Here is an 8,195-nt window from a genome sequence, read left to right as displayed (position 1 = left end):
GTCAGGAATTCGGGGTGGCTTAGCTGAGTGATTCTGGTTCAGGGTCTCTCATGAGGTTTTTCCTGAAACTATTGGCTGGGGTTGCAGTCTCTGAAGACTTGTCTGGGACTAGAGGAACTTATTCCAAGCTCACCTGGCTGTGGGCAGGAGGCCTCAGTTCCTTGCCATGTGGGTCTTTCTACAGAGCTGCTTGATATGGCGGATGGCTTACCCCACAGCAAATGATTGAAATGCCACTCTGCATTTTATGACCTGATTCATCCCACATTGTAACTTCTGCCTTATTCTATTCATTAGAAGTGAGTCATAGCTGGGCACAGTGGTTCACTCCTGTAATCCCAGCATGCTGGGAGGCTGAGGTGGGTGGATCACTTGAGATCAGGAGTTCGAGACCAGCCTGACCAACATGGTGAAATCCCATCTCTACTAAAAATACAAAAATTAGTCGGGTGTGGTGGTGGGCACCTGTAATCCCAGCTAATCAGGAGGCTGAGGCAGGAGAATTGCTTGAACCCGGGAGGCGGAGGTTGCAGTGAGCCGAGATCATGCCATTGCACTCCAGCCTGGGCAATAAAGCAAGAAAAAAAAAAAAATGTGAGTCACAAAGTCCAGCCCACACTCAGTGGAAAGGGATTACTCAAGGGTAAGGATTTGAACACCAAGAGGGGGCTCACTGGGGGCCGTCCTGGAGATTTACTACCACAGATATCTTTGCGGGCTGACTACAATTTTAAGAATCTGGAAGTTTGGTGACATTGAGATTAAAATGGTCAATCCATCTTTGCCTCATTTTCCACACAGAACTGTAAGGAAAAAGTCCTAATTCTTAGAAATGAAATTATTTCCTAGAATCTTGTCCTCTTTAAAGATATTGTACTGTTTTATACTAAAATAAAAAATAATGGTTAGACCTACACATATGCAGTGAAAAAAAGAAAAGAAAACAAACAAGCAAACAAAAGTAATGGGAGTTTTTATTGAGAACCCAATCCAGTCCCATGAAGGGAGAAATATCTTAGATATTAGAAGGCAACTTCAAAAAATCTTTGGCCAGCTGAGGTGGCTCACACCTGTAATCCCAGCATTTTGGGAGGCCGAGGCAGGTGGATCACGAGGTCAGGAGTTCAAGACCAGCCTGGCTAACATGGTGAAACCCCGTCTCTATTAAGATACAAAAAATTAGCCAGGTGTGATGGCAAGTGCCTATAATCCGAGCTACTCAGGAGGCTGAGGCAGGAGAATCGCTTGAACCTGGGAGACAGAGGTTGCAGTGAGCCCAGATCGGGCCATTGCACTCTAGCTTTGGCAACAGGGCGAGACTCTGTCTCAAAAAAAAAAAAAAATCTTCTGGAAGGATGTATCCTTTGGCAGTTTGGAATTATGCAGGAGTATGACTCTTACTGTTGCTTATTCTAGAGACTGGGGATGTAGGCATGAATAAGACAGAGGTGAGTGGGGGATGAGGTGCTATTGTCATCTTATTGAGTAAGAGCAAGGCCAAATTCACAGTATTAGGTTCAACCGAGTATTCTGTAGTGGAGGAATCTGCAGGTTTTCATGACGACCTCTGTCTCCAGAGGGGCAGGGCTCTGGAAGTAACCTTCAACAACTGAAGAAATCCCTGAAAACGTGACTGGGCAGTGTGGAAGTAAACATTTTAGGGGTAACTTGGGAGTTCTAAGCCAATGATTGATGATTTGGAAAGGAATCATGTTGTTGATTGCGGGTGCAGAGGTCATATGGCTATTGGTATAGATTTCATTGATGAAAGCTTGCTTTTAACAGAATAGATTCTTTAGCTTGCATAGCTAGTTTGTCATGAAAAATATATTTAAAGTGGAAACCTGTAGGCCAAGCCAAGTGACTCATACCTGTAATCCCAGCACTTTGGAGGGTCAAGGCAGGTGGATCACACAACAATAGGAGTTCGAGACCAGCCTGGCCAAGATGGTGAAACCCCATCCATCTCTACTAAAAATACAAAAATTAGCTGGGCATGGTGGTGCACGTCTGTAATCCCAGCTACTCGAAAGGCTGAGGCAGGAAAATTGCTTGAACCTGGGAGGCGAAGGTTGCAGTGAGCCAAGATTGTGCCACTGCACTCCAGCCTAGGCAACAGAGTGAGGCGGTCTCAAAAAAAAAAAAAAAAAAAATTAGACAGGTACTAGGAACCCTGATAATTTTTCTGAGACTGAAGAGAACGGAACACAGTGAGCTGGCTTGTGCAGACTCAGAGGCCCAGCTGTGAAGTGTGGAAGATCACCCACCCTCATGCACCCTGGTGACAAGGAAGGGCTCTTACCTGCAGAAGTAACCCAGCAGGGATATATCTAATTATTTTCTAGAAGGATATGATTTAAGGATTGCCATGTACTCCTTGGCTCTCAAAATAAAAGAAGATTTTTTCAGGGAGAACTACATGTTAAAGAGAACTGATTCAGGTGCAGTAACAAAGGCCAATGTCACAGTGGATTATACAAGATAGCTGTTTATTTGTCTCTCAGGTAATTGTCCAAAAATAAGCACCACAGGGCTTTATGGAGGCTCCATGGTATCAGGAACCTAGATTCCTCATGCATTTTCTTTTCTTTTCTATTTTATTATTTATTATTATTATTTTTTGAGACAGAGTCTCACTCTGTTGCCCAGGCTGGAGTTCAGTGGCATTGATCTCGGCTCACTGCAAGCTCCACCTCCCAGGTTCATGCATTTCTTCTGCCTCAGCCTCCTGAGTAGCTGGAACTACAGGCTCATGCCATCACACTCAGCTAATTTTTGTATTTTTAATAGCGACAGGATTTTGACATGTTGGCCAGGCTGGTCTTGAACCCCTGACCTCAAGTGATCTGCCCTCCTTGGCCTCCCAAACTACTGGGATTACAGACATAAGCCACTGCGACTGGCCCTCACCCATTTTCAATGCCCTTTTCTCATCTCATGGCTTAGGATACCAGCTATAGCTCCAGCCACCATGCCTGCGTTCCAGCCAGCAGAAGGGAGAAAGAGAGAATGGGCAGAATATACCCTTTCCTTTAATTGCCATAATCAGGAAGTTGCATATATCCCTGTGCTTAGGTCCTATAGAGCAGAACTGGGAAGTATGCATCCCTCTGTTTAGGTCCTATAGGGCCAAACCAGGAAGCAAATATCCCTCTGCTTAGGTTCCTATAGGGCAGAACCTAGGGACATGGCCGTACTTAGCTGCAAGGGAGGCTGGGATATGCAGCCTTTTTTTTTTTTTTTTTTTTTTTAGAGGCAGAGCTTTGCTCTTGTTGCCCAGGCTGGAGTGCAATGGTGTGATCTTGGCTCACCACAACCTTCGCCTCCTGGGTTCAAGCGATTCTCCTGCCTCAGCCTACTGAGTAGCTGGAATTACAGGCATGCGCCACCACACCCAGCTAATTTTGTATTTTTAGTAGAGACAGGGTTTCTCCATGTTGGTCAGACTGGTCTCAAACTCCCGACTTCAGGTGATCCACCCGCCTCAGCCTCCCAAAGTGCTGGGATTATAGGCGTGAGCCACCGCACCCAGCTATATGCAGCCTTTTAACGTATCATTAGTTTCTTAGCTAAAACTTATATTATTCTAGAAGGAAAAAATAGATACCTAAGGACAATTACCAATCTATGACATAAGAACCTCCTATAATCTTGCCTAAAGGAAGGCAAATAAGATTGGTAATAGATAAACATCCTTTTAATAGACTATAAACTTTATTATAGCAAGGAGCTTCACACTTTTTGGTCAGTACTTTGTCTTTGTTGCCTAGCAGAGCTTTGGCATGTAGGAGGGTTCCAATACATATTTATCAGGTGAATGAATAAATGAGAGGCAGCTAGATGTAAGAAGAATTCCAGAAAATACTTCACTGAGCCTCCTCCCAAAAACTTGTGCTGCAAGGATCCAGTCCACTGTGTTTTGTTTGTTTGTTTTAGTTTTTTTTTTAGATGGAATCTTGCTCTGTCTCTAGGCTAGAGTGCAGTGGCATGATCTCGGCTCACTGTAACCTCCACCTCCTGGGTTCAAGTGATTCTCCTGCCTCAGTCTCCTGAATAGCTGGGACTACAGCACCACCACACCCGGCTAATTTTTGTATTTTTAGTAGAGATGGGGTTTCACCATGTTGGCCAGGATGATCTTGATCTCTTGACCTCGTGATCCACCCTCCTCGGCCTCCCAAAGTGCTGGGATTACAGGCATGAGCCACTGTGCCTGGCCTCCCACTGTGTTCCTGTTGTTGTTGTTGTTGTTAAAATTAAACCTAAAGAGGTATGTTGAGAGCTCTTCCCGAAGTGAAATTTCCTACCTACCACACCCACCCTGACAAGTAATATGCTCTTTTTATAGGTTTGGTCTAATGTCCAGTGATGGTACATTTCAGATGCACATAGAGCAATTTGATGGCATATGATGTGAGAAAGCCAGGCTGTTCCAGCAGTTCAGATGGGTTATCACTATAACTATCTTCCTGATGGAGTTTTTCCCCAAGATCTCTTATATTACACAGATTAATCCTTATAGACAGGAGGGGCCAGCTTTGGTGCAAATGGAGCATCTAGAAGGGGTGGTTGGGAGAGCCCACTCCAGAAGGCAGAGAGGGCATCCAGCCTCCTCCTCCACTTAGGGCCTGGGTTAGCCTTGAAGCTCTCCCCTGAGGGCTGTGTTTCCAGCCTCTGCATTTAATAAGCAGAGAGAATTGAAAACAGTAAAAAAAATGGAAGATAATACAACAGTCAATAAAAAGATAAAGTAAACTAAGAAGAAATAAAAAAAGATGGTAAAAACAGTGAAAAAAAAGAGGGCAGCAGGCAATAAAGTGATAATATGAACTAAAAATAAACCAAATAAGCTAAAAAGAAATTAAAAGCTAGAACAAAGACATGACAAGGCAAAGGTTAGAAATAAAAGATGTGGAATAAAAAGATAATACAATAACAATAAATCTAGAAGATAAGATGAGATCAAAGAAAATAGTATAAAAGAGCTAGAAGACAAAACAGAGATTAAAAATGACTAAGTAAAATCATTAAAACCAGAAAAATAAAAAGACTAAAGGGATTAAAACAATAAAATGTATTCAACCAATACCAAAAGAAATAAAAAATTTAAAAGACTGAGCTATGGGGGAAGGGAGTAATAGATCAATTTTGCTTCAAGTTAAAATAATGCTGCAATATAAGTAATATAAGTACAAACATATCCCTCATTCAGATGCATTCTTTGCATCCAGGCAACCTAAGGCTATGCAGACCTCCCAGCATCTAAGCCTCTATATATCAATTTGCGAGGGGTCCTCTAACAGACTATTACAGACAGGGTAGCTTAAACAACAGAAATGTATTTTCTCACATTCTAGACAGTAGAAATCCATGGTCAAGGTGTAAGCAGGTTGGTTCTTTCTGGGGGAAATACCTGTTCCAGGCCTCTCTGCTTAGCTTGTACGTGATTGTCTTCTACCTGTGACTCTTCCCATCAGCATCTCTTCGTACGTCTCTGCGTCCAAATATCATCTTATAAGGACACCAGTAACATTGGATTCGGACCCACTCTCATGATCTGATTGTAATTTATTATTTTTTTAATTGTTTAATTTTTTATTTTATTTATTTATTTTTGAGACGGAGTCTCGCTCTGTGGCCCAGGCTGGAGTGCAGTGGCTTGATCTCGGCTCACTGCGAGCTCCGCCTCCCCGGTTCACGCCATTCTCCTGCCTCAGCCTCCCAAGTAGATGGGACTACAGGGGCCCACCACCATGATTTTAATTTAATTACCTCTGTAAAGACCCTGTCTCCAAATATGGTCACATTCTAAGGTGCTGGGAGTTAGAACATGTGAATTCGGGGAGTGGAGGAGGACAGAATTCAGCCCATAACAGCAACCCTGCAAGAAGTCCCTGGGAGGATCCCTTTGGGCGGAGAGGTGAAGGCAGAAAGCAGGATCTTTGACCTCTTTCTTGCCTGATTTGGGGCCTCCGACACACCTGACTTTTTTTTCTGAGTAATATTTTTTATTTCACTTGGACCCACAAGGCAGCGAGGCTGAGCCCTAGAAAGACAGGTCTCTACAGTCCCAAACCCATTTTCTCTTAAGATGTTAGGGTTGCTGAGAGCAAGAAATGTTCTGGAGGTCCGTTCTCCTATGGCTAATGAAGAGGCCCACCCATGAGGCCAGGCCTGATGTGCTTGGCTGCTCACGCCAAGAAACTTCTGCTCCCGGGAGCAACACCTTGTGAGATTGAAGGTGTTTTCTAAATCCCCTCAGACAGACATTATGTTCTTCAGCAGGATTTTGGAACTTTGTACATCTTACTGTCTTCTACCTTTTCCAAACAGGGAAGCCTGGGATAGCTGGTCATCACTGGTTACCAGAACACCCCACTCTTGGGAATGGGTTTTCTGTACTTGGTTTCTCTCTTGCTCAAAGGTGAATGTCTTAATCCATTCAGGCTGTTAACAAAATACCTTAGACTAGGTAATTTATAAACAACAGGAATTTATTGCTCGAAATTCTAGAAGCCAGAAAGTCCGAGATCAAGATGCTGGCAGATTCAGGGTCTTAGGATGGCCCAGTCTCCATACATGGCACCTCTGTGTCCTCCACATGGCCGAAGGGGCAGACAGGCTCCCTCAAGCCTCTTTCATAAAGGCACTAATCTCATTCTTGAGGAGTCTGCCTTCATGACCTAATCACCCCCCCCATCTTAATAGGATCCCAGTGGGGATTAAGTTTCAACATTTGAATTTGAGGGGACACCATCATCTAGACCATAGCACATGCTCAGAAATGTGTGCAGTGGAGAGGTCTGTCTCTCTCTCTCTCTCACACACGCACGCACGCACGCACGCACGCACGCACGCACGCACTGAGCAGGCAGACAGAGCCTAGCCCCAAGCTCCTCCTGACAGGGCTGGCTTTATGGATGTGCAACCTGTGCACTGTGCTCAGAGGGCCCTACACATGATGCTCTGCTTTTGCCATCTTGAAATTCTTAACAATTTTGGAACATTTCTTTCTTTTTCCTTCCTTCCTTCCTTCCTTCCTTCCTTCCTTCCTTCCCTCCCTCCCTCTTTTCTTTTCCTTTCTTTCTTTCTTTTTTTCTCTCTTCTCTTTCTCTCTCTCTCTTTCTTTCTTTCTTTTTCTTTCTTTTTTCTCTCTTCTCTTTCTCTCTCTCTCTTTCTTTCTTTCTTTTTCCTTCCTTTCTTCCTTCCTTCCTTCCTCTCTCTCTCTTTCTTTCCTTCTTCCTTTCTTTCTTTCTTTCTCTTTCTCTCTTTCTTTCAGGGTCTCATGGGCCTCTGTCGCCCAGGCTGGAGTGCAGTGGCATGATCTCCACCTCTTGGGTTCAAGCAATTCTCCTGCCTCAGCCTCCCAAGTGGCTGGGACTACAGGTGTATGCCACCATGCCAGGCTAATTTTTGTATTTTTAGTAGAGATGGGGTTTCACCATGTTGGACAGCTGGTCTTGAACTCCTGGCCTCAAGTGATCCACCCGTCTCAGCCTCCCAAAGTGCTGAGATTACAGGTGTGAGCCACTGTGCCTGGACTAATTTTGGAACATTTCATTTTGTACTGGACCCTGCAAGCTATGTAGACAGTCCTGCCTTCACTTTCCACCACGTCCTGATGAGAAGGGATGCAGAAGCCACCAAGATTTTTGACCATGAGGTGTCCATCCAGGGCAGAGACTTGATCTTTGGGTACAGTTCTTAGCACAAGGTAAGCCCTTTGGAAAAAGAGGAGGAAGCGCTCAAATGCCTTTGATTCAGTCCCCAGGGCTTCCTGTCTAGCCTTAACTCCCCAGTGAGCCCTCAGCTAAGGCATGAATCTTGGAGTTGCCCACCTCTAATCTCCAGCCTTCAGACTTGGCCTGTCCCAGCCCTGTTCCCTTTGGGATCCCTGGCAGAAACCCAAAGGGGCGGAGAGGGGAGGGATGAAAGGAAAGTGAAAGTATCAGCCTCTCTGGATGCCCCTTCTCTTCCTCCTCCTCCCTCATCCTCCCCTCCCCCCGCTGTTGTCATGGAGACCAGAACAAAGCCTCTCTTTCCCCTCTTTTCTGGATTGTTAATTGTCTTTACTCCGTGGTGCCTTTGTTAATTGTTGCCAGTCCCTCCCAGGATGGGGATCTAGGTCTCCTCAAGGCAGGAAACAGGGTTTTAAAAAAAGTTTGGGGGTGGGTGTGGGGCACTGTAAACCAGGT

This window comes from Symphalangus syndactylus, chromosome 19 (assembly GCF_028878055.3).
Source record: "Symphalangus syndactylus isolate Jambi chromosome 19, NHGRI_mSymSyn1-v2.1_pri, whole genome shotgun sequence".
NCBI lineage: Eukaryota > Metazoa > Chordata > Mammalia > Primates > Hylobatidae > Symphalangus > Symphalangus syndactylus.
The sequence above is the reverse complement of the archived record's forward strand: the minus strand, read 5'-3'. Positions refer to the sequence as shown.